The sequence below is a fragment of the Coregonus lavaretus genome, assembly GCF_964263955.1.
Source record: "Coregonus lavaretus genome assembly, chromosome: 16".
In the NCBI taxonomy this organism is placed as follows: Eukaryota; Metazoa; Chordata; class Actinopteri; order Salmoniformes; family Salmonidae; genus Coregonus; species Coregonus lavaretus.
This window is the reverse complement of record NC_140003.1, coordinates 12,065,446-12,092,977: the sequence shown is the minus strand read 5'-3', so window position 1 is coordinate 12,092,977 and position 27,532 is coordinate 12,065,446. Positions and strand designations below refer to the sequence as shown.

The following is a 27,532-nucleotide window of genomic DNA, read 5'->3' as shown; positions in this document are numbered from 1 at the left end:
CGCAGCATAGATCCAGGATTCCCCAACCTTTCTAGTGGAACACAGTTCGACACATTTCTCACCCCTCTTCCTAATCAGAAAGGCACAATGTCAATAATCTATAGTCAAATTTGCTCACTACAAGCCATCTCATTAAACAATATCAAATCCTCTTGGGAGGAGGAACTGGGTGAGGAAATATCTGATGAACTATGGGAAGAGGCACTCAAAAGGGTACATAGCTCTTCTATTTGCGCTCGACACGGCCTCATCCAATGCAAACTCATTCATAGGGCCCACTGGACCAAAGCAAGACTATCAAAAATTTACAAGGATGTGAACCCTAATTGTGTTCGATGTAACCAGTCCCCTGCTAATCATGTGCACATGTTTTGGTGCTGCCCATCTCTTGTTGGTTTCTGGAAAGACATCTTTAACACACTCTCAGAATTAAGCGGCACACAGATCGAGCCAGACCCTCTCATTGCATTATTTGGAGTTTCCTTACCCACAATACAATTGACCAAAATGAATAAGGATGTAATTGCCTTTGTCACGTTGTTAGCGAGACGATTAATTTTACTTAGATGGAAATCCTCTGCAGCCCCTTCTCATGCTCTTTGGATTAAATCTATTTTGAATTGCATAAAGTTGGAGAAAATAAAACAGACACTCAATGGGTCTGTAGACAAATTTTATGCAAAGTGGGCTCCCTTCTTTTCTTATGTCAAAAGAATACATTTCCCTGCAGTTCCAGAGTGATGTATATTTATATATTGGTGATGTAAGAAGCCTGGTATGTGCATATACGACATCTCGGATGTTAAGGACGGTAATAACTGTGCTAGCTGACCTATAACAACTGGATCAAAACAGATATTCTTCCTTTTTTTTTTTTTTTTTTTTTTTTGTGTTTTATCTTATTTATGTACTTAATGTCTATTTTTTCTTTCATGTCTGTCTCTCCATGTTTTGCTGTATCGTTGTCTTCAAATTGTTGTTCCATATTCATACCAAATAACTTTCAAGTGCAATTATTTACTAAATGCTGGTACTGAAAATTCAATAAACAAAGTATATAAAAAAAAAAATTATTTTATTGATGATCTAGCGGTCATTACATTGGTGTCAGAAGTAAAAACAAAAATTAAGCTAGCTAGCTAGCTGACTACGGTGGCTATGTACGTGGATTAGCATGGTGTCTAGGTACGTGGATTAGCCAGAGAGACTGAAAATGTTTCATGGTAGTCCGAGAGTGAAGGAAGAGTCGGCGGACGAATACGGTGTGCATGATTTGGTTTGGTTTATTCGGATCCCCATTAACTTTTGCAGATGCAAGAACTATTCTTCCTGGGGTCCACAAAAAACACAAAGCATGACAAGTAACAAAACACTGATAGACAAGGACAGTCAAACAAATTTTAAATACAACAATACAACCAAAAATATATATATAATAAATAGTATAAACAATACAACTAAAAATGGTGTGTGTTATTGTTTATACTATTATATATATATATATATATATATATACTTTTTGTGTAATGATCTCATGGAACTCCCATCTCCAATTACTCAAGCAAATAGCAAAATTACCGTAAAAAATATATTAAATAATATTTTAATGGAACGGCGCACACACAGACACATTAAAATTAAAATGTTATTTAATACTTTTTTTTAAGGTAATTTTGCTATTTGCTTGAGTAATTGGAGATGGGAGTTCCATGAGATCATGGCTCTGTATAATACTGTGCGTTGCCGTGAATTCGTTTTGGACTTGGGGACTGTGAAGAGACCCCTGGTGGCATGTCTTGTGGGGTATGTTTTTTGACTACGCAAACAATGTGACATTGTCATTACAGAAACACTTCTTATAAAAACTAGAAGAGAAGCAGTACATCTCTTGTCAACACTCAACCAGGAAAGACTGACATTCATGTTGTTGATGTTAATTATGTATGTGCAGTAAAAGGCAAGGCGTGCTGCTCTGTTTTGAGCCAGCTGCAGCTTTGCTAGATCTTTCTTTGCTGCACTTGTCCCATACCGGACATTAATCAAGATGGGACAGGACCAGAGCCTGAACAGCTAGTACAGTTGATTTGTGTGTCAAAAACACATAACATATTTTTATAACAGACATACCCCTCCCCATTTTCACAACATCTTTGTCAATATGACTTGGCCATGATAATTGACCATCCAATGTTATACCTAGGAATTTAGTTTCCTCAACTTGATCAATGGTCACACCCAAGATCCAAGATGGCGTAGCAGTGCGGTCGTGTTGTTTGTTGTGTGTTTGTGTAAATAGCCTGTTTTTTTGTATTTTTCGTACATATTTCCCTATCACACTTTTCATCCTTCTACAAAATATACTTTCCTGCAACCCGCCTCACTCAATGTGGAACGGATTATATTATTGACTTACCTTTTATCTAGAATCTCCAGTTGAAACTAGATAACTAGCTACTTGCTATTAGCCACCGTTAGCGGTTTTCACCCAGAACATCAGATTTTTCTGCCGGAATAACTGAATCACTGGACATTAACACCGGATCGCAACTAGCTAGCCGCAACCGAATGGATGTTGCTGTTTGGCTGATCACCACTGCCCCCGAAGCAAGCACCAGTTAGCCGTGAGCTAGCCTCGAGCCAGGCCCATATCCCGGCTATCTACCTCTCTGTCTACCGGAAGGGAGTAGCCAGCTAACTAGCTACTTGCTATTAGCCACCGTTAGCGGTTTTTCACCATTGTCCGTGGCCTGCACTACCTACCAGCCAGCTCTAGCCTGGACTATTATCGGCCAGTCTGCACAGCGCGTTATCGACCCAGAACATATCGGTTTTTCTGCCGGAATCACTGAATCACTGGACCTTTAACACCAGATCATCGCAGCTAGCTAGCTGCAACCAAATGGACGTTGTTGTGGCTAATCAGCCTTGAGCTAGCCTAAAGCCAGGCCCTTCTCCCGGCTATCTACCTCTCTGTCAACCGGACGGGACCTCCTAGTGTTGACACAGAGCCCCACCGATCCAACACGACTGGTCTGCCGACGAAATCGTCTGATGTAGTTACAACAGGCTTCCCCTTACGATGTCGACCACGAAGATCCATCTGCTAGCCCCGGCCCGCTAGCACACGCTACCCGTGGCCTCTTGCTCGCCAGTGCTATAGCAACCCCCGAACTCTCCTACTGCTGTTTACCGGACCTTATGATAACTCAGCTATACAGCTGATGCCTGCTGGACTGTTCCTTTTTACGGTACCGCATCCTGTTTATGTTTAGCCTCAGCCCAAACTTTGTCGCCATTACCAGCTGTTGTCTTAGCTCTCTCGAATAACACCTGTGATTGCTTTATGCCTCTCTCACATGTCAATATGCCTTGTTTATTGCTGTTTCGGTTTTTTGTTATTGTACTATTTCACTGTAGATCCCCCAGCCCAGCTCAACCTGCCTTAGATAGCTCCTTTGTCCCACCCCCCATACACGTGGAGACCGACTCAAATCGGTGCCTCCAGTGATGCTCTCTCTTTCATCGTTACCCAACGCTTAGGTTTACATTTACTGTACTCATATCCTTCCATATCCTTGTCTGTACATAATGCCCTGAATCTATTCTACAACGCATGGAAATCTGCCCCTTTTTTTCTCTGTACCCAACGCACTAGAAGACCAGTACTTAAAGCCTTTAGCCGTATCCTTATTCTACTCCTCCTCTGTTCCTCTGGTGATGTAGAGGTTAAGCCAGGCCCTGTAGCCCCCAGTATCACTCCTACTCCCCAGGCGTTATCATTTGTTGACTTCTGTAACCGTAAAAGCCTTGGCTTCTTGCACGTTAACATCCGAAGCCTCCTCCCTAAATTTGAGTTATTCACTGCGTTAGCACACTCAACCCTGATGTTCTAGCAGTGTCTGAACCGTGGCTTAGGAAGGCCACCAAAAATTCAGAAATGTCTATCCCCAACTACAACATTTTCCGTCTCGATAGAACTGCCAAAGGGGGTGGGGTTGCAATCTACTGTAGAGATAGTACGATAGAGCTCTGCAGGCTATCCAGTTCTGTGCCCAAACAGTTTGAGCTTCTACTTCTAAAAATCCACCTTTCCAGAAATAAGTATCTCACTGTTACCGCTTGCTACAGACCCCCCTCAGCCGCGAGCTGTGCCCTGGACACCATATGTGAACTGATCGCCCCACATCTATCCTCAGAGTTCGTACTGCTTGGTGACCTAAACTGGGATATGCTTAACAACCCGGCCAACCTACAATCTAAACTAGATGCCCTCAATCTCACACAAATTATCAACGAATCTACCAGGTACAACCCTAAATCTGTAAACATGGGCACCCTCATAGAGATCATCCTGACAAATTGACCCTCTAAATACACCTCCGCTGTCTTCAACCAGGATCTCAGCGATCACTGCCTTATTGCCTGCGTCCGTAATGGGCCCGCTGTCAAACGACCACCCCTCATCACTGTCAAACGCTCCCTAAAACACTTTAGCGAGCAGGCCTTTCTAATTGACCTGGCCCGGATATCCTGGATGGATATTGACCTCATTCCATCAGTAGAGGATGCCTGGTTGTTCTTTAAAAGTGCTTTCCTCTCAATCTTAAATAAGCATGCCCCATTCAAAAGACGTCAGAACTAAGAACAGATATAGCCCCTGGTTCTCCTCAGACTTGACTGCCCTTGACCAGCACAAAAACATCCTGTGGCGTACTGCATTAGCATCGAACAGCCCCCGTGATATGCAACTTTTTAGGGAAGTCAGGAACCAATATACACAATCAGTTAGGAAAGAAAAGGCTAGCTTTTTCAAACAGAAATTTGCATCCTGTAGCACTAACTCCAAAAAGTTTTGGGACACTGTAAAGTCCATGGAAAATAAGAGCAACTCCTCCCAACTGCCCACTGCACTGAAGCTAGGAAACACTGTCACCACAGATAAATCTACAATAATCGAGAATTTCAACAACCATTTTGCTACGGCTGGCCATGCTTTCCAACTGTCTACCACTACCCCTGCCACCAGCTCTGCACCCTCTGCTGCAACTTGCCCATGCCCCACCCGGCTTCTCATTCACACAAATTCAGACAGCTGATGTTCTGAAAGAGCTGAAAAATCTGGACCCCTACAAATCAGCTGGGCTAGACAATCTGGACCCTTTCTAAAATTAGCCGCAGAAATTATCGCAACCCCTATTACTAGCCTGTTCAACATCTCGTAACGTCTGAGATCCCCAGAGATTGGAAAGCTGCCGCGGTCATCCCCCTCTTCAAAGGGGGTGACACTCTAGATCCAAACTGTTACAGACCTATATCCATCCTGCCTTACCTTTCGAAAGTATTTGAAAGCAAAGTTAACAAACAGATCACCGACCATTTCGAATCCCACCGTACCTTCTCCGCTATGCAATCCGGTTTCCGAGCTGGTCATGGGTGCACCTCAGCCACGCTCAAGGTCCTAAACGATATTATAACCGCGATCGATAAAAGACAGTACTGCGCAGCAGTCTTCATCGACCTGGCCAAGGCTTTCAACTCCATCAACCACCGCATTCTTATTGGCAGACTAAATAGCCTTGGTTTCTCTAATGACTGCCTCGCCTGGTTCACCAACTACTTCTCAAATAGAGTTCAATGTGTCAAATCGGAGGGCCTCTTGTCTGAACCTCTAGCCGTCTCTATGGGGGTGCCACAGGGTTCAATTCTCGGGCCGATGTCGCTCTTGCTGCTGGTGACGCTCGGATCCACCTCTATGCGGACGACACCATTTTGTATACATCTGGCCCTTCATTGGACACTGTGTTAACAAACCTCCAAACGAGCTTCAACGCCATACAACACTCCTTCCGTAGCCTCCAACTGCTCTTAAACACTAGTAAAACTAAATGCATGTTCTTCAACCGAACGCTGCTTGCACCCGCCCACCCGACTAGAATCACTACTCTCGGCGGGTCTGACCTAGAGTGTGTGGACAACTACAAATACCTAGGTGTCTGGTTAGACTGTAAACTCTCCTTCCAGACTCACATTAAGCATCTCCAATCAAAAGTTACATCTAGAATCGGCTTCCTATTTCGCAACAAAGCCTCCTTCACTCATGCTGCCAAACATGCCCTCGTAAAACTGACTATCCTACCGATCCTTGACTTCGGTGATGTCATTTACAAAATAGCCTCCAACACTCTACTCAGCAAATTGGATGTAGTCTATCACAGTGCCATCCGTTTTGTCACCAAAGCCCCATATACTACCCACCATTGTGACCTGTACGCTCGTTGGCTGGCCCTCACTACATATTTGTCGCCAAACCCACTGGCTCCAGGTCATCTATAAATCACTGCTAGGCAAATCCCCGTCTTATCTTAGCTCACTGGTCACCATAGCAACACCCACCCGTAGTCTGCACTCCAGCAGGTATATCTCACTGGTCATCCCCAAAGCCAACACCTCCTTTGGCCGCCATTCCTTCCAGTTCTCTGCTGCCAATGACTGGAACGAACTGCAAAAATCTCTGAAGCTGGAGACACTTATCTCCCTCACTAACTTTAAGCATCAGTTGTCAGAGCAGCTTACCGATCACTGCACCTGTACACAGCCATTCTGAAATTAGCCCACCAAACTACCTCATCCCCATATTGTTATTTATTTTGCTAATTTGCACATCATCTTTTGCACATCTATCATTCCAGTGTTAATACAAAATTGTAACTATTTTGCACTATGGCGTATTTATTGCCTTACCTCCATAACTTACTACATTCGTATATATATTTTCTGTTGTATTTTTGACTTAATGTTTTGTTTATCCCATATGTAACTCTGTGTTGTTGTTTTTATCGCACTGCTTTGCTTTATCTTGGCCAGGTCGCAGTTGTAAATGAGAACTTGTTCTCAACTGGCTTACCTGGTTAAATAAAAACAATTTAAATACACAACTCCAGCTGAGGTTTAGGCCTTAGAAAATGTTTTGAATCAAATACAATGCTTTTAGTTTAAGATTTATTTAACACTCATTCCGATACTGACTGTAACTCCTTATTTAGAATTTCATTGAGGTCACTGGCTTTGGGTGTTGACATGTAGAGTGTGTAATGATCTGCATACATAGTCATTCTAGCTTTGTGTAAGACCAGTGGCAAGTTATTTGTAAAAATAGAGAAGGTTAACGGCCCAAGGCAACTGCCCTGAGGGACACCGCACATATTGGATGTTAGATAAGCTTCCATTAAAGAACACTCTCTGGGTTCTACTGGATAAATAACTCTCCAACATTGTGATGGCAGGTGATGTACAGCCATAGCAACTGAGTGTTCAATAACAATTTATGATCAATAACATCAAAGGCTGCACTGAAATCCTCACAATACAGCTCCAACTATCATCTTACAGTGGCTTGCGAAAGTATTCACCCCCCTTGACATTTTTCCTATTTTGTTGCCTTACAACCTGGAATTAAAATAGATTTTTTTGGGGGTTTGTATCATTTGATTTACACAACATGCCTACCACTTTGAAGATGCAAAATATTTTTTATTGTGAAACAAACAAGAAATAAGACAAAAAACTGAAAACTTGAAAGTGCATACAGTGAGGGGAAAAAAGTATTTGATCCCCTGCTGATTTTGTACGTTTGCCCACTGACAAAGAAATTATCCGTCTATAATTTTAATGGTAGGTTTATTTGAACAGTGAGAGACAGAATAACAACAACAAAATCCAGAAAAACGCATGTCAAAAATGTTATAAATTGATTTGCATTTGAATGAGGGAAATAAGTATTTGACCCCCCTCAATCAGAGAGATTTCTGGCTCCCAGGTGTCTTTTATACAGGTAACGAGCTGAGATTAGGAGCACACTCTTAAAGGGAGTGCTCCTAATCTCAGTTTGTTACCTGTATAAAAGACACCTGTCCACAGAAGCAATCAATCAATCAGATTCCAAACTCTCCACCATGGCCAAGACCAAAGAGCTCTCCAAGGATGTCAGGGACAAGATTATAGACCTACACAAGGCTGGAATGGGCTACAAGACCATCGCCAAGCAGCTTGGTGAGAAGGTGACAACAGTTGGTGCGATTATTCGCAAATGGAAGAAACACAAAAGAACGGTCAATCTCCCTCGGCCTGGGGCTCCATGCAAGATCTCACCTCGTGGAGTTGCAATGATCATGAGAACGGTGAGGAATCAGCCCAGAACTACACGTGAGGATCTTGTCAATGATCTCAAGGCAGCTGGGACCATAGTCACCAAGAAAACAATTGGTAACACACTACGCCGTGAAGGACTGAAATCCTGCAGCGCCCGCAAAGTCCCCCTGCTCATGAAAGCACATATACAGGGCCGTCTGAAGTTTGCCAATGAACATCTGAATGATTCAGAGGAGAACTGGATGAAAGTGTTGTGGTCAGATGAGACCAAAATGGAGCTCTTTGGCATCAACTCAACTCGCCGTGTTTGGAGGAGGAGGAATGCTGCCTATGACCCCAAGAACACCATCCCCACCGTCAAACATGGAGGTGGAAACATTATGCTTTGGCTGTGTTTTTCTGCTAAGGGGACAGGACAACTTCACCACATCAAAGGGACGATGGACGGGGCCATGTACCGTAAAATCTTGGGTGAGAACCTCCTTCCCTCAGCCAGGGCATTGAAAATGGGTCGTGGATGGGTATTCCAGCATGACAATGACCCAAAACACACGGCCAAGACAACAAAGGAGTGGCTCAAGAAGAAGCACATTAAGGTCCTGGAGTGACCTAGCCAGTCTCCATACCTTAATCCCATTGAAAATCTGTGGCGGGAGCTGAAGGTTCGAGTTGCCAAACGTCAGCCTCGAAACCTTAATGGACTTGGAGAAGATCTGCAAAGAGGAGTGGGACAAAATCCCTCCTGAGATGTGTGCAAACCTGGTGGCCAACTACAAGAAACGTCTGACCTCTGTGATTGCCAACAAGGGTTTTGCCACCAAGTACTAAGTCATGTTTTGCAGAGGGGTCAAATTCTTATTTCCCTCATTAAAATGCAAATCAATTTATAACATTTTTTACATGCGTTTTTCTGGATTTTTGTTTTGTTATTCTGTCTCTCACTGTTCAAATAAACCTACCATTAAAATTATAGACTGATCATTTCTTTGTCAGTGGGCAAACGTACAAAATCAGCAGGGGATCAAATACTTTTTCCCCCCCTCACTGTAACTATTCACCCCCCCCCCCAAAAAAAAAAAAGTCAATACTTTGTAGAGCCACCTTTTGCAGCAATTACAGCTGCAAGTCTCTTGGGGTATGTCTCTATAAGCTTGGCACATCTAGCCACTGGGATTTTTTTATTCTTCAAGGCAAAACTGCTCCAGCTCCTTCAAGTTGGATGGGTTCTGCTGGTGTACAGCAATCTTTAAGTCATACCCCAGATTCTCAATTGGATTGAGGTCTGGGCTTTGACTAGGCCATTCCAGACATGTAGTTTGTTGTAACCAAGTACTGGTGCTAAACTGTGTGCTAAACTGTGTGTTATTGGATGCTAGCATGCTAGTTAGCTATGGCGTCATAGTTAGGCATCGTGGGCTGTTGTGGGTAGTTACTGTAGGTTAGCATTGTTTTTCGGCGGTGCCGGGTCTAGCACGAAGCTAGCTAGCTAGCCGTTCTTCAAACAAAGTCAACACAGTGGCCATTGCTAGCTAGCCAACACGACCAGCTAACTGTACTGTAGTAGCTAAATACAATATACTTATGCTAGCTAGCCAACGTTTAATTATTGCTGCGTTATGAAAGGAACTAGACACGGACACGAATGATCTGTTTAGTGTGTTAACACACTATTGGTAGTCTGTTGTAACCAAGTATTGGTGCTAAACTGTGTGTTATTGGATGCTAGCATGCTAGTTAGCTATGGTGTCATAGTTAGGCATCGTGGGCTGTTGTGGGTAGTTACTGTAGGTTGGCATTGTCTTCGGTGTAGCACGAAGCTAGCTAGCTAGCCGTTTTTCGAACAGAGTCAACACAGTAGCCATTGTGTGCTGTACTGTGGCAGCTAAATACAATATATTTGTGCTAAGCTAGCCAACGTTTAATTATTGCTGCGTTATGAAAGGAACTAGACACGGACACTAATTATCTGCTTAGTGTGTTAACACACTATTGGTGGTTTGTTGTGACCAAGTGTTGGTGCTAAACTGTGTGTTATTGGATGCTAGCATGCTAGTTAGCTATGGTGTCATAGTTAGCTAGCTGAATAAAGTGGGTTGAGTCTACTCCTTTAAACATTGAACCGCTGTGGTTCACAACAATTCTGATTTCTAAAGGTGGAAGTTGGGAGAGTTTTTGTTCGGGTGGTTCAGTGAAACAATTATAGTTTCTGAGGTGGAAGTTTTGGTGAGGGAGGCCCTGCTCTCTCTTCTTCCAGATGTTTAGTTCATTTCATTCCGATCTCCTCTGCATTATTGTAGCCATTTGCTACAGCCTGTCAACTATGCCTCTGCCTATCCCTGTTCTCTCCTCTCTGCACAGGCTACACAAACGCCTCACACCGCGTGGCTGCTGCCTCTCTAACCTGGTGGTCCCTGCACGCACCCCACACCTGGAGTTCCAGGTCTCAGGCAGCCTCTGGAACTGCCGTTCTGCTGCCAACAAAGCTGACTTCATCCCAGCCTATGCTAACCTCCAGTCCCTCGACTTCCTGGCGCTGACGGAAACATGGATTACCACTGAAAACACTGCTACTCCTACTGCTCTCTCCTCGTCTGACCATGTGTTCTCGCATACCCCGAGAGCATCTGGTCAGAGGGGTGGTGGCACAGGAATCCTCATCTCTCCCAAGTGGACATTCTCAATTTTTCCCCTAACCCACCTGTCTATCTCCTCATTTGAATTCCATGCTGTCACAGTCACTAGCCCATTTAAGCTTAATATCCTTGTCATCTATCGCCCTCCAGGTTCCCTTGGAGAGTTCATCAATGAGCTTGACGCCTTGATAAGTTCCTTTCCTGAGGATGGCTCACCCCTCACAGTTTTGGGGGATTTCAACCTCCCTATGTCCACATTTGACTCATTTCTCTCTGCCTCCTTCTTTCCACTCCTCTCCTCTTTTGACCTCACCCTCTCACCGTCCCCCCCTACTCACAAGGCAGGCAATACGCTTGACCTTATCTTTACTAGATGCTGCTCTTCTACTAATCTCACTGCAACTCCCCTCCATGTCTCCGACCACTACTTTGTTTCCTTTTCTCTCTCGCTCTCCTCCAACACTACTCACTCTGCCCCTACACAGATGGTAATGCGCCGCCGCAACCTTCGCTCTCTCTCTCCCACTACTCTCTCCTCTTCCATCCTATCATCTCTTCCCTCTGCTCAATCCTTCTCCCTCCAATCTCCTGATTCTGCCTCCTCAACCCTCCTCTCCTCCCTTTCTGCATCCTTTGACTCTCTGTGTCCCCTATCCTCCCGGCCGGCTCGGTCCTCCCCTCCAGCTCCGTGGCTTGATGACTCATTGCGAGCTCACAGAACAGAGCTCCGCTCCCTGCTGACCTGGCATCTTTTCACTCCCTCCTCTCTACATTTTCTTCATCTGTTTCTGCTGCTAAGGCCACTTTCTACCACTCTAAATTCCAAGCATCTGCCTCTAACCCTAGGAAGCTCTTTGCCACATTTTCCTCCCTCCTGAATCCCCCCCCCCCCCCACCACTACTTTGAAAAGAAGGTTGACGACATCCGATCCTCGTTTGTTAAGTCTAATGACACTGCTGGTCCTACTCACACTGCCCTACCCTATGCTTTGACTTCTTTCTCCCCTCTCTCTCCAGATAAAATCCTGCGACTTGTGACTGCAGGCCGCCCAACAACCTGCCCGCTTGACCCCATCCCCTCCTCTCTTCTCCAGACCATCTCCGGTGACCTTCTCCCCTACCTCACCTCGCTGATCAACTCATCCTTGACCGCTGGCCATGTCCCTTCCGTCTTCAAGAGAGCGAGAGTTGCTCCCCTTCTCAAAAAACCAACACTCGATCCCACTGATGTCAACAACTACAGACCAGTATCCCTTCTTTCTTTTCTTTCCAAAACTATTGAGCGTGCCGTCTTTAGCCAACTCTCTTGCTATCTCTCTCAGAATGACCTTCTTGATCCAAACCAGTCAGGTTTCAGGACTGGTCATTCAACTGAGACTGCTCTTCTCTGTGTCACGGAGGCTCTCCGCACTGCTAAAGCTAACTCTCTCTCCTCTGCTCTTGTCCTTCTAGACCTGTCTGCTGCCTTTGATACTGTGAACCATCAGATCCTCCTCTCCACCCTCTCCGAGCTGGGCATCTCCGGCGCGGCTCACTCCTGGATTGCGTCCTACCTGACCGGTCGCTCCTACCAAGTGGCGTGGCGAGAAGCTGTCTCCGCACCACGTGCTCTCACCACTGGTGTCCCCCAGGGCTCAGTTCTAGGCCCTCTCCTTTTCTCCCTATACACCAAGTCACTTGGCTCTGTCATATCCTCACATGGCCTCTCCTATCATTGCTACGCTGACGATACACAACTAATCTTCTCCTTTCCCCCTTCTGATAACCAGGTGGCGAATCGCATCTCTGCATGTCTGGCAGACATATCAGTATGGATGACGGATCACCACCTCAAGCTAAACCCTGGCAAGACGGAGCTGCTCTTCCTCCCGGGGAAGGACTGCCCGTTCCATGATCTCGCCATCACGGTTGACAACTCCGTTGTGTCCTCCTCCCAGAGTGCGAAGAGCCTTGGCGTGACCCTGGACAACACCCTGTCGTTCTCCGCTAACATCAAGGTGGTGACCCGCTCCTGCAGGTTCATGCTCTACAACATTCGGAGAGTACGACCCTGCCTTACACAGGAAGCGGCACAGGTCCTAATCCAGGCACTTGTCATCTCCCGTCTGGATTACTGCAACTCGCTGTTGGCTGGCCTCCCTGCCTGTGCCATTAAACCCCTACAACTCATCCAGAACGCCGCAGCCCGTCTGGTGTTCAACCTTCCCAAGTTCTCTCACGTCACCCCCCTCCTCCGCACACTCCACTGGCTTCCAGTTGAAGCTCGGATCCGTTACAAGACCATGGTGCTTGCCTATGGAGCAGTGAGGGGAACGGCACCTCTGTACCGTCGGGCTCTGATCAGTCCCTACACCCAAACGAGGGCATTGCGTTCATCCACCTCTGGCCTGCTGGCTCCCCTTCCTCTGCGGAAGCATAGTTCCCGCTCAGCCCAGTCAAAACTGTTCGCTGCTCTGGCACCCCAATGGTGGAACAAGCTCCCTCACGACGCCAGGACAGCGGAGTCACTCACCACCTTCCGGAGACATTTGAAACCCCACCTCTTTAAGGAATACCTGGGATAGGATAAAGTAATCCTTCTACCCCCCCCCAAATTGTAAAGTGGTTATCCCACTGGCTATAGGGTGAATGCACCAATTTGTGAGTCGCTCTGGATAAGAGCGTCTGCTAAATGACGTAAATGTGCCCTTGAGCAAGGCACTTAACCCTAATTGCTCCTGTAAGTCGCTCTGGATAAGAGCGTCTGCTAAATGACTAAAATGTAAATGTAAATATATGTAAATGTTTCCCCTTAAACCACTATAGTGTTGCTTTAGCAGTATGCTTAGGGTCATTGTCCTGCTGGAAGGTGAACCTCCGTCCCAGTCTCAAATCTCTGGAAGACTGAAACAGGTTTCTCTCAAGAATTTCCCTGTATTTAGTGCCATTCCATCATTCTTTCAATCAGTTTCCCAGTCCCTGCCAATGAAAAACATCCCCACAGCATGATGCTGCCTCCACCATGCTTCACTGTGGGGAATTTTTTGTCTCATCTGACCAGAGTACCTTCTTCCATATGTTTGGGGTGTCTCCCACATGCTTTTTGGCGAACACCAAACGTGTTTGCTTATTATTTTCTTTAAGCAATGGCTTTTTTTCTGGCCACTCTTCCGTAAAGCCCAGCTCTGTGGAGTGTACGGCTTAAAGTGGTCTTATGGACAGATACTCCAATCTCCGCTGTGGATCTTTGCAGCTCCTTCAGGGTTATCTTTGGTCTCTTTGTTGCCTCCCTGATTAATGCCCTCCTTGCCTGGTCCGTGAGTTTTGGTGGGCGGCTTGTTGTGGTGCCATATTCTTTCAATTTTTTTTATAATGGATTTAAATGGTGCTCCGTGGGATGTTCAAAGTTTCTGATATATTTTTATAACCCAACCCTGGTCTGTACTTCTCCACAACTTCGTCCCTGACCTGTTTGGAGAGCTCCTTGGTCTTCATGGTGCCGCTTGCTTGGTGGTGCCCCTTGCTTAGTGGTGTTGCAGACTCTGGGGCCTTTCAGAACAGGTGTATGAGATCATGGGACAGATCATGTGACACTTAAATAAAGTCCACCTGTGTGCAATCTAACTAATTATGTGACTTCTGAAGGTAATTGGTTGCACCAGATCTTATTTAGGGGCTTCATAGCAAAGGGGGTGAATACATATGCACGCACCACTTTTCCGTTATTTATTTTTTCGAACAGTTATTTTTTAAATTTCACTTCACCAATTTGGACTATTTTGTGTATGTTCTATACATGAAATCCATATAAAAATCCATTTAAATTACAGGTTGTAATGCAACAAAATAGGAAAAAAACGCCATGGGGAAGAATACTTTTGCAAGGCACTGTATTATCCATTTATTTTAACCAATCATCTGTTATCTGAGTCAGCACAGTAAAAGTTGAGTGCCCTTCTCTATATGCATGTGGAAAGTCAGTAGTTAAATTGTTCTCTGAAAAATAGCATTGTATTTGGTCAAACACAATTATCTCCATCAGTTTAACAGGCAACAAACTGATTGGGTGGCTGTTAGAGCCAGCAACGGGTGCTTTACTATTTTTAGGCAATGGAATTACTTTAGCTTCCTTCCACGCCTGTGGATACAAACACTCCTTTAGGCTTTGGTTAAAGATATAGCAAATAGAGGTGGCAATACAGTCTGCTATCATTCTCAATTTCCCATCAAGGTTGTCTATACCTGGTGGCTTATCATTATTGATGGATAACAATCGTTTTTCCTCCTCTCCCACACGAACTTGACCAAATTCAAAACAGCAATCCTTCTTTTTCATTATTTGATTAAAAACAAAATTGATGGTTCAGTGTTCAATGTTGTCATTTTAATTCTGAGTTTTTCCACTTTACTAGTGAAATAGTAATTGAAATGATTGGCAATATTGAAATGTTTTGTTATAAATTACCCATCAACTTTAATGAACAATGGAGATCAATTGGGTTTTCTGCCCATTATATAATTAAGGTACTCCAAAGTCCATGATATTATTTAAGGTACTCCAAAGTCCATGATATTATTTAAGGTACTCCAAAGTCTTTTCCCATTGTGTTTTATGTCATTTATCTTGGTTTGGTAATGTAATTTCTCAACTTTCAGTATGTCAACCAATCAGCTGAGCAGCCTGACTTGTTTGCCATCTCTTTCGCATCATTTCTTTGAACTATACCATTTTTCAATTCATCATCAATTCAGAGGGCTCTAACAGTTCTCACCACTAATTTCTTAACATGCTTGTCAACAATGGCATGACTAATTTTACAAGTACTCCCAGTGCGGCATCTGGATTTACTGACTCATACACATCAGACCAACATACATGTTTTACATCTTCAACAAAAGAGTCCTGAGAAAACATTTTGTAAGATCTATTAAATTACTTCAGGCCCAACCTTTGGCACTTTGGCTTTGATCAATACAAGTGGATGTCACAGAACCAACCCTATTGGTATGCCCTCTAGTTGAGTGATAACCTGGGTCATATTACAGGCATTAGTCACAGTTAGAAGCTTCCCCTTGAGAGGACAGCTAGTTGCTAACCAGGCAATGTTCAGGTCACCCAGAAAATAGACCTCTCTGTTTACATCAAACACACTATCAAGCATTTCATACACATTATCTATACTGAACAGAAATATAAACATAACATGTAAAGTGTTGGTCCCATGTTTCATGAGCTGAAATAAAAGATCCCAGAAACGTTCCATACACAGCTTATTTCTCTCAAATGTTGTGCACATATTTGTTTACAGTGAGCATTTCTCCTTTGCCAAAATAATCTATCCACCTGACAGGTGTGACATATCAAGAAGCTGATTAAACAGCATGATCATTACACAGGTGCATTTGTGCTGGGGACAGTAAAAGGCCACTCTACAATGTGCAGTTCTGTCACACAACACAATGCCACAGATGTCTCAAGTTCTGAGGGAGAGTGCAATTGACATGCTGACTGTAGGAATGTCCAACAGAACTGTTGCCAGATAATTGAGTGTTCATTTCTCTACCATAAGCCGCCTCCAACGTTGTTTTAGAAAATTTGGCAGTACATCCAACCGGCCTCACAACCGCAGGCCACGTGTAACCACGCCAACCCAGGACCTCCACATCCTGCTTCTTCACCTGCGGGATCGTCTGAGGAGGGGGAGGGGGGGTGCTAAGGAGTATTTCTGTCTGTAATAAAGCCCTTTTGTCTGGGAAAACTAATTCTGATTGGCTGGGCCTGGCTCCCAAGTGGGTGGGCCTATGCCCTCCCAGGCCCACCCATGGCTGCGCCCCTGCCTAGTCATGTGAAATGCATAGATTAGGGACTAATTTATTTATTTAAATTGAATGATTTCCTTCTATGAACTGTAACTCAGTAAAATCTTTGAAATTGTTGCATGTTGCGTTTATATTTTTGTTCAGTTTAGATACTGACTGTTAGCATTTGGTGGCATATAGCAACAACCTAAAAGAATAGGCTTTAGATGAGGCAGGTGAACCTGTAAGCTAGCTCTGTGCCTCATGGACGATGCTCTGTCCTGTTTGTTGTTGCTTAGCCCGGAGGATAGACGTGATTATGGGGCTTTAGTTAGAGCACTGAGGGCTACTGCGCTACAAACTGAGTACCGGTAGTAGACGCAAGCAGCCAGGGGAGCCGCTACAGGGGGTAGCTAATGACTTTGAGAGCCTCACTTGGCGGGCACATGCTCACATGCCCCCCTCCGTGCAGAGCAAGCTGGCACCCGACCAGTTCATACAGGCGCACTCTTCTACAGAGCTGCGCACACAGACCCAGCTGGCTCATCCCGAGTCATTACAGAATGCCTTGGAGGTGGCTTTGGAGAGGGAGAATGTGTGGGCTGGGGCTTCAGTGGGGGCGTTTGGAGACACACCCACTGTGCGGGCTGTGGTGCAGAGCAGCCCAGAGCTGTAAAAGCCTGCATGGGTGACTGAAATGACTGAACTAATTTGTGCTGTATCGCTACAGACAGCACACAGCACACAGACAGCACGCAACACACGCCCTGGCCCCATGGTCTGCTGGGAGTGTGGCCAGCCAGGCCATTTCCGCAGGAATTGCCCAATGTCCCCCAGAGCCCAGGGAAACGGCTCGGGGTCCGCATAGACGGGGCAGTGCGGACCCCTGGCTCTCTTTCCCAACCCCCACCATCGCCAGCCCAACAGCACAGACGGGGGAGCGAGGCTCCACTTCCCCCAGAAGCAGACAACTGCAAGCGGATAGAACCTGTTGTGGTGGTGGGCCGGACCTGTGTTGGGGACTTTTGTCACATCCCTGTCACTGTGGAGGGGGTGCCCTGCTCTGCCCTGGTGGACACTGGATCCACGGTAACCATGGTGAAGCCGGAATTGTAACAGGTTGGGTTCAGTTTGAGGCCACAACTGTGCATCTCTGCACAGTCACAGGTGAGCTGGCACCCATGAAAGGGAAGGGAATAATTACTTTGACAATAGGGGGAAGGATGGAAGGAAGTTAGATCTAGACGGGCACACTGAGCTTCCAGGGAGGGCCTGCTGTCACCATGGCCCCCCTAATGTCACATTCATGCAGCCCAACGGCCCCCTTATTAAGGCAGTCAAGGAGACCCATGGCTGCCCCCCCACATCAGTGTGTGACTTTCCTCCCAGCCCCCTTGTCACCTGCACATCATAGCTACGCCCCCGCCCCTACGGCTGTGTGTGACATTCCCCCAGCTGTGGCAGTTTTTGTTTGAGTTCAAACAAAGCTTTGCTCTGAGTTAGGAGGTGTCAGACTCATCTGGTGCAGCATGAGATCGACACAGGCAATGCTCCAGCCATCAAGATGCATCCCCGCTGTATCCCGCTGGCACACCAGGAGGCAGCAGACAAGGCGGTGTTGGAGATGCAGTGGGTGGACTTCATTGAGCCCTCAGACAGAGCTTCCTGGGCCTGGCCTCATACTACAGGAGGTTTGTACAGGGCTTGTCCTAGTACCCCAGGTTGGGAACAACTGACCTAAACCACCTGCTGCCGAAGGATAAGGCCTTCACATGGACAGGCCATGTGATCCGTGTGAGAATAGCAGTTAAGAGCGTTGGCCCAGTAACCTAAAGGTCCGACTGTCGATGTGCCCTTGAGTAAGGGACTTAACACTAATCGCGCCTGTAAGTGGCTCTGGATAAGAGCATCTGCTAAATGAATCAAATGTAACGTAAATGTATTTATGATCTATCGCGGTCATTACAATACATCTTCCAAGATGTATGATACTATACATCCTATAACTTGCATGATATTGTACAACTGCTATTCAATTTATAATGTAACGTAATATATCATACTAAATGAAGTGTCACAGATGTATTTGCAGAACATTACGAATTGCCCTGCAACCATGTTGAAATAAAATACACTACATGATTATGTATTCATCTACTGCAGTGTTTATGTACAATTTAGAACTCAAAGGCAATAAATGAAAGGCTCTTAAAAAAACACTAGCTTGAAAATATTGCGGTAAAGTATTAGGCTACTAATATTTCAGTAGAATAATGTAATTCATACATTTAAATTTAAATTCTAAAAATAGTTAATGTATTTGGGCGCTGAAAATAGAAACGCATGCAAACAACAAAGTTACATCAATAATAGAGTAACCTAAAGAAATAAACACAAAAATGTTCAATATTTGGACTTACCTTAGCAGCACGTTGCAAAGAGTGCTACAAAGTAGTGTCCACCCAATATGAAACGCTGCTCCTTTGCTCAAACTTTTCAATGTGAAGAGAGAACCTTCTAAAATAATTCAGCGAGAAAAATGAATCGCGCTTTCAAAGACAGGTAGGTCACTCACCCGTCGGACTTACCGCCGACACTACTTTATTCAGATCTTGCGGTTTTCGTTTGCCAGTATCAAACTTTTTGGCGTCAGTTCTTAACCTACGTTGCGAGACCTTTCATTGGTCGTGCGAGAGGGGAAGGGGGAGGTCTGAAAATGTGCAAATCTCTCCCTAAATGTACTGTATGGTCTGGGTCACAGCCTTTGTAAACTGTAAATTATGTATGAACTACATGATGTATATTGCTCTCAGCTCAAGGGTGTTTTGAACCAATGGCCATCAACTTCTTCCGCTATTTATTTGAGGATTAGTACAATATTCAGCTGGTAAATTCAAATAGATAACTTAAATAGGCTATTCAGTGCTTATTTCACATTGCCTACAATCAGAAAGCTATTATTCTGAAATGTAACCAGCTTTCAAACCTTAATAGATAGGTATTGATAACCTTGAATGCCCAGCTTATCAGGCTTACTCGCATCATTACCTGGACAGGTTGTGATTGCTCAAAACAAAAAGCCCCATTTAAAGTGTAAAGTTATTTTTGTGCCGATGAAATACAGTGGTGGAAAAAGTACACAATTGTCATACTTGAGTAAAAGTAAAGATACTTTAATAGAAAATGACTCAAGTAAAAGTGAAAGTCACCCAGGAAAATACTACTTGAGTAAAAGTCTAAACGTTTTTTATTTTAAATATACTTTGTATGTTGTATTTATTTTTGTATTTATTTACGGATAGCCAGGGGTACACTCCAACACTCAAGACATCAATTACAAACAAAGTATGTGTTTAGTGAGTCCGCCAGATCAGAGGCAGTATGGGATGACCAGGGATGTTCTCTTGATAGGTGTGTGAATTAGACAATTGTCCTATCCTGCTAAGCATTAAAAATGTAACGAGTACTTTTGGGTGTCAGGGAAAATGTATGGAGTAAAAAATTGCATTTTTTCTTTAGGAATGTAGTGAAGTAAAAGTAAAAGTTGTCAAAAATATAAATAGTAAAGTAAAGTACAGATACCCCAAAAAACGACTTAAGTAGTACTTTCAAGTATTTTTACTTAAGTACTTTACACCACTCATTAAATATTACTGTGAAAAATAAATGTTCTTGGAGCTGAGCAGTGGCAAGAGTTGAGGCAGGCAGTTGTAACATGTGGAATGGTCATTTAGTCAGTATGGGGTTCAAGTTAGAGGCTGAATGGATACCTGCCACGTCTCCTGGCTGTTACAGCACCCGGTGAAATGCATTTCTTGACTTGCAGCTGATTTCACAACCTGTCAACTCTCAGTGATGGCAGTGCTATATAGGAAACACAGAAAGCAAAAAGAAGTCAGCAGACTAGATGTTGGAAAAACATCCAAACAGTCCACATGCTAGAAACAAACTACCAAGAGCTTGAGAGAAAGTATCAATGGAACGTGTGATTCGATGATGATAATGATGAGATATTTTCTTAGGTTTATGCAAAGGAAGAGATATTTAGTATGGTATTCTGTCACCAACTTGATCAAATAGCACATGCTGGAAGCTCTCTAAGTCAAACTGCATACTTACCAAACCTCATCTAACGTTTTGAACAGATCATAACTCATTTTCCAATTGTGCATTGAGAGGTCAGCATCAGTGTTACGTCATTGCTCTCTAGTGGATATTGTGCTATGTTGTACTACTACACTTCAGTTTATCAGTCCATCAGAAAATCAGTGTATTATCTGTAACTCTGTGTCCTCTCCTATCCTCTAATTAACTGTGTTGGTTAAGCAAATAGGATTTATACCTCTCTGGGTGGGCTAAGCAGTTCTCCTGAGTACTTATTGTATTTTAGGTATTACAAAATGATAAACGTCTAATAGGTTAGCTATAACACACTTCACAAAACAATTATATACACTGTTATATTAAAGGTGTTCAGCTTCTATAAGGTCATCTCATATTACATGTAAAAATGTTGACACCCACCCCTACCCATTCCAGAAAGAGGCAGGTCTTACAGTAGGCTACTTCAGCATGGGAATCAGATCAAGAGTAGCTAGCCCACCGGAAAGGTAAAAGTAAACATTCTCTGGGAGTGCTGCCTCAAACGAAACTCCAGACAAAACAATCCCAAACTGTCTGAAACACAGAGGTATAGGAAGCCCCCCTCTGTGCTTCCCTCCACATACAGTATCAACCCGGCTCTAGGGAAGGCCGTTTCAAATGGTTTCAACACTGAGCGTTGGCAAAAAATCATCCCCCATACACATTAGTTGTGTATCTTAAATCATGTAGTGAAAAACATTGATATGCTTTATTGGAGTGTTCTTGTGTTTTTCTCACTCCACACTTCTCCAACTTCCAAGTGTATTCCACTGGCTTATTAAGAACGACTACACCATTTGGATGGAAAGATGGAAAATGTCATTAGGATAAAATACAATAAATGCACATTTTACAGAATGCACCTGACCTTACCATAACATGTAGGCACCTGTATAGCTCTGGTCCAGGGCGTTAGTATGGCTGTTAAGGGGCTCAGAGTTAGCAGCCACTCTAACACCCTGGACCAGAGATAGCTACTGTATAACCATGTTGACCTTGACCTTTCGAGGAATCAGTTTGAGAGGGAGATGACCTCAGGCGCCACTGATCTGCTTATCTCCCTGATGATGGCGTAATTCTTTTCTTCCTGTCAGTTTGTGGCTGTATCTCTGTAATTGGCCAACCCACTCCACTGATTAAAGCGGTCAACCCGCTGTGTGGTTTCTAGGAATGTTTTATGGCCTGGTTTTGGCAACGCACTTTTCCAATTGGAGAGTGATACTGCCATGTGGCAAGACATTCAGTTTTGACATGTCCTTTGAGGTGAGGTTTTTGGTTCGTAAACTGAAATGTGTAAGGTATTGAGACTTATTTATGTGTTTGGATGTTTTTTGGGGTTATTTCCAAAGTCCAATTTGTTTAAATTTGTGGACAGTGAGGTTGTTTCAAATATGTTACAAAATCCATAACAATTGTTAGTTAATTCATACAGTATTACAATGTACCCAGGCCTTCTGGTGCATAGCACCATCTACTGACTAAAGTTAGAAAGTGTACTACTGAATTATCCCCAGCTGTCTGATATGAGTAGTTATCTGCCCAATACATGCAATAACTCTCCCATAATATCCTGTGGTCTGTTTGCCAATCTCTTTCGAAATAGTAATTTTTCCTACAGATTATTTTCCCTGTGTATTACAGATATGCAAAATCTATTTTATAAAGGTTAATAACTTTTAGGGTGCATTCAGTGCGTGCCTTGGCCTCATTTCCCCATAACCAAGGTTCAGTAATATGCTGTATAGAGCTTGCAATGAAGAGGCTCAGTGCATAGTAAGCACTCAAAGGAGATATTTCACTGTCTCTTGATTTTCATGGCTCTGTGATGTTTTTGATGTACAGTACAGCTGCTCTTCGCTTGAAAAGTTTGGCCAAACAATTGAAATCATGAGGGTAATGTCCACATAGTCATGATCATTCTCCCAAGACAAGTCATAGGCTGCTTCCCGCTTTATACACTCGACTTATACCTGATTTAGGCTCACGGTGTCCATATTAGGACTTCCTCCTGGTTGTGGCTGTTGGATGCTTTAACCACATGCTGTGCATTTGTCTCTGTCTGTGCGTCTGTGTTTGTGGGTAAACCATGAGGATCCTGGCAGAGGACCAGTGCTCTGTGACCTGTTAACAGGTCATGGTCTGATGGACCCAGGCTGCCTGGCCCACAGATCAACTTAGACTGCAGAACATTCCGTGCTCAGGTGACCATGGAAATGGCAGGAGCTGGAACAAACCAAGTAATCAGAGGATTATTTGCAATATCATCTAATCTACCTGTATGTATCCTAGGCTCAGTAGACAGATTATTCCAATCATGAACACAACCAACAAGGGAATCTGTCTCAGAAATTACCATTTTGAATTCCACTAAGCATTTTGTTGCTGACAAAATGCACAAAGGAGGGTTTCAATTACCACATGTTGATTATGATTGGAGATATAGCTACAGGACAAACACAATCTCAAAGCAAATCAGACATGATTTATCTGAACTCAGATAATCATAAAAAGCCAATGTAGTGAAAGCAAAGTGTGCATGCATTACACAGCACATTCAGAGCTGAGCAAGCTTAAAATAGGCCGAGAGAAGTGTGTATTTTGGTGGCAGGGCCGACCTGGTTGGTTGAGGAAGGCTGTGACTTCCTGACACCTGGTGGCCCAGCGGGTCCATCTGTGGGACGACACACTCCCAGTGTTAGGGGTGGTCTTATGGGGAGAACTACACACCTACACACACACGTACAGACACACACACACACACACATAGACACACACACATACGCACATACACACTGACTGTAGGCTTACAAGACTGCACCATTTGAAAATATTGCTGTTATCTCATCACATTGAAGGCTGCTTTGGAAAGTAATAAGTATGTTCTTTGTGATATTTAAGATCAAATGTTTTAGCAGTGAATGTAAAGCAGAAAAGAGGATGACTCTAGAGTCTAAGTTAAAATAGAATAACATTTATTTCCACTACAATGGGATCTGATTGGTAAGGATGAATCATGTAGTTGGATCCAGATGTTCAAGTTCCTGTGAGAAACAAAACAGGATACAGAGAAAATAAGGAATTTATAATGAATACAAAATGATTCAATAAAATGATTTTACACTGAGCAGTGATGTGACTTGACATTGACACACTGATTTGAATACATCTTCAAACCCTATCTATCGAGGTGTCATAAATGCTTTTCACAGACGCTCTCTCTTTTTGGGGTTTTTTTTTTGGCCGAGAAATCTGTCAATCTGCAGTTGTTAGATTTTCCCATTCCCAACTGCAGGCAGGTGTAGAGAAATTGAAGGTTTCAAATGACACTTGCATCTGGAGGCTTACAGTTGGGATCGCAGTTCAGTATGTAGCAGGCGTAACTCAGGGCAGCTTTAAGGGTCTGTCAAGATATGGAATAAGAGGGTGAATAAAGCATCAACCTTTATTTAACCAGGAAGTCCCATTGGAGTCAAAAGACCTCTTTCTCAAGGGACACATACTTTATTGGTCATGTGAGAGATACAGTATATAGTCTATGTATAGAAATGATCTACAATGAAATGACATATAATTAGCATTTTGAATGCATTAATATTTACCTTTCCAAGATAACTGCAACATGAAGTAAGGAATTTATTCCATTCAATTTAGTCACCGAACTTTCCCATTGAAAGGATGTGGCTCAAGGTATCCTCTGGCACATACAAACTTTTCCATATCATATACCCAATCTCCAGCTTCCTAATGCTCCCCCGTTCAGATAACTGGGAGGTACACTACATGATCAAAAGTATGTGGACACCTGCTCATCGAACATCTCATTCCAAAATCATGGGCATTAATATGGAGTTGGTCCCCCATTTGCTGCTATAACAGCCTCCACTCTTCTGGGAAGGCTTTCCACTAGATGTTGGAACATTGCTGCGAGGACTTGCTTCCATTCAGCCACAAAAGCATTAGTGAGGTCGGGCACTGATGTTGGGCGATTAGGCCTGGTTCGCAGTCGGCGTTCCAATTCATCCCAAAGGTGTTCGATGGGGTTGAGTTCAGGGCTCTGTGCAGGCCAGTCAAGTTCTTCCATACCAATCTCGACAAACCATTTCTGTATGGACCTCGCTTTGTGCACGGGGGAATTGTCATGCTGAAACAGGAAAGGGCCTTCCCCAAACTGTTGCCATAAAGTTGGAAACACAGAATCGTATAGAATGTCATTGTATGCTGTAGCATTAAGATTTCCCTTCACTGGAACTAAGAGGCCTAGCCCGAACCATGAAAAACGGCCCCAGACCATTATTCCTCCTCCACCAAACTTTACAGTTGGCACTATGCATTGAGGCAGGTAGCGTTCTCCTGGCATCTACCAAACACAGATTTGTCCATCGGACTGCCAGATGGTGAAGCGTGATTCATCACTCCAGAGAACGCGTTACCACTGCTCCAGAGTCCAATGGCGGCAAGCTTTACACTACTCCAGCCAACGCTTGGCATCGCACATGGTGATCTCAGAGGCAGTTTGGAACTCGGTAGTGAGTGTTGCACCTGAGGACAGATTTTTACGCGCTACGCGCTTCAGCAGTCGGCAGTCCCGTTCTGTGAGCTTGTGTGGCCTACCACTTCACAGTTGGGCCGTTGTTGCTCAATGACGTTTCCACTTCACAATATCAGCACTTACAGTTGACTGTGCAGCTCTAGCAGGGCGGTACCACGTTGAAAGACACTGAGCTCTTCAGTAAGGCCATTCTACTGCCAATGTTTATGTATGGAGATTGCATGGCTGTGTGCTCGATTTTATACACCTGTCAGCAACGGGTGTGGCTGAAATAGCCGAATCCACTAATTTGAAGGGATGTCCACCTTTGAAGGAATTCCAGGTTAGTAGGCCTAATCTGTGTTGCTTTGAATGTTAACTGCAAGTGTGCACAAATTACACATCAAGAAATGACCTAAGATACAGTATTATATTTGGGAATGTAAAATTCCCAATATCTAATTTGTCAGTTCCATTTTGGTTTCAGGATGTGGATTCACTGACTGTCCTTTCTCCATAGCTGTGAAGTACCTGCACAAACAAAAATAGTATGGGCTTTGAAACTTCACTCACTGTGTGTTTACAATTAAATATGGTACATACAGTGAAATGCTGGAATCCAAAGAAGCATATTTTTCTTCAAGTGTTTTAAAATAGTTTTTTGAGCTCACACAGTGGAATACTCAAGGATATCCTCTGGCTGAGCTCTGATGGCATCTTTGGTGAACTGCAGCAGAAAGTCTGGCAACTCTTGTGGAATATTAACACATCCATTCATTCTAGTGTGACTGCATTCACTTCCAGTTGGATTAGGCCTAGACATGTCTGGGAACACAGTGTCCTAATGGTGATCTGAGACAGAGAGCAAGAGAGCAAGATAATTAATTGTATCACCGTTTAAAAAAAATCTACTATTAATAATAGTCTATTAGCTATATAACTTTTTCAGTTTAAACATTTTAGTCATTTAGCAGACACCCTTATCCAGAACAACTTACAGGAGCAATTAGGGTTAAGTGCCTTGCTCAAGGGCACATCGACAGATTTTCACCTAATAGGCTTGAGGACCTTACGGTTACTGTTCCAACGCTCTTAACGGCTAGGCTACCTGCTGTCCCCCTTAACGGCTAGGCTACCTGCTGTCCCCCTTAACGGCTAGGCTACCTGCTGTCCCCCTTAACGGCTAGGCTACCTGCTGTCCCCCTTAACGGCTAGGCTACCTGCTGTCCCCCTTAACGTCTAGGCTACCTGCTGTTTTTATTTTCATTATTATTATTATTTACTTGATGTTCACACCCCTATATCATCTCTGTATTCTGTTATTTAATTGAATTATGTTACATATTTTTTGATTGGTTACTGTGCCACCCAAAGGTGATATTTAGAGCCCATGTGACCATTCAACCCTATGCCTGGATGAAGGCCCACTAAGCCTTAACGTTTATTTGTCACGCTATTTGAAATATTTCTATCGAAATGCTAAGTAAATAAAGTCTTATTTAAATCAAAGAAGTTGCTCCTTTCGTTCTTCAAGACTGACTTGATGGAAAAAGTAAGCTCCACGACAAATGTTTCTAACATTTTTGTTTAGACCTACTTATGATGGCCATCCAATTGTTTTTTCTGCCAGCAAGCACAGGTATTCCAACATAAGAAGAATGATCAATTTACTGATCTCCTTTAGCTCTATCCCAAGAAAGAAAACACATTTTCCTCTGCGTTTTTGTTTAATTTGTTTATTTCTAAATTAATACCTGCTAGGTAGGTAGCCAAGTAACATAGCGCTAAGTCCTTGTGAAGTGTAGCGTCGTGCTACTATTGTGTCATTTTTTGGTGGTCTACAGAAAACACTAGGCTATCACTAGAGGGGAGTATTTAGCTTTCTGTCTACCAGCCAGACAACAGCGTGATCACAGTGTCGCATTGAATGCGATGTCTTTATGATTTTAATAAGCCTAATGAAATGGCCAATAGTCTAACATTAGTTGTTTTTCGCCCTACATATAGAAATGGAGTTAACAAATTGAATTGTGTAGGCTTCAAGCCCACATTTCAGAGCAGTAGCCTAACTTCATTGTTATGATCAAATTGTATTGGTCACATACACTTATTTAGCAGATGTTATTTCGGGTGCAGCGAAATGCTTGTATTTCTACTTTTGTAATCTTGTGTTACCTATGTTGGGAGAAAATGCATAGGTTATTGGTTTGAAGAAAGGGGTTATTTTTTATGCATAAATAAGTAATATATCACGGCCTCTTGTCAACTTTCTCCACAGCAGTTTATTCATCTCAGCAATGTA

At 43.7% G+C, this 27,532-nt stretch overlaps 1 protein-coding gene and 1 pseudogene across 6 annotated transcripts in view; both read right to left on the bottom strand.

Moving 5' to 3' along the window:
* The window catches only part of LOC311144135 (myosin light chain kinase, smooth muscle-like), a 107,440-nt gene extending 88,277 nt beyond the window's left edge, over window positions 1–19,163 (bottom strand). For 4 of the 5 annotated variants that reach the window (XM_084180122.1, XM_084180124.1, XM_084180125.1 and 1 more), the window contains exon 1: window positions 18,980–19,163. The gene's annotated coding sequence lies outside the window, so the exon portion shown is untranslated. Of the gene's footprint in view, window positions 1–18,975 lie in introns of all 5 variants that reach the window. The other variant, XM_084180123.1, reaches the window with a different exon arrangement.
* A 3,736-nt stretch (window positions 19,164–22,899) lies between these two features.
* LOC311143396 (ropporin-1-like) lies at window positions 22,900–26,053 on the bottom strand (annotated as a pseudogene). Its single transcript has 6 exons — window positions 25,902–26,053; window positions 25,665–25,761; window positions 24,302–24,466; window positions 23,990–24,102; window positions 23,318–23,373; window positions 22,900–22,925 (listed from the first exon to the last, which is right to left on the bottom strand). The product of its transcript is annotated as a ropporin-1-like (transcript).
* Window positions 26,054–27,532: the final 1,479 nt, after the last annotated feature.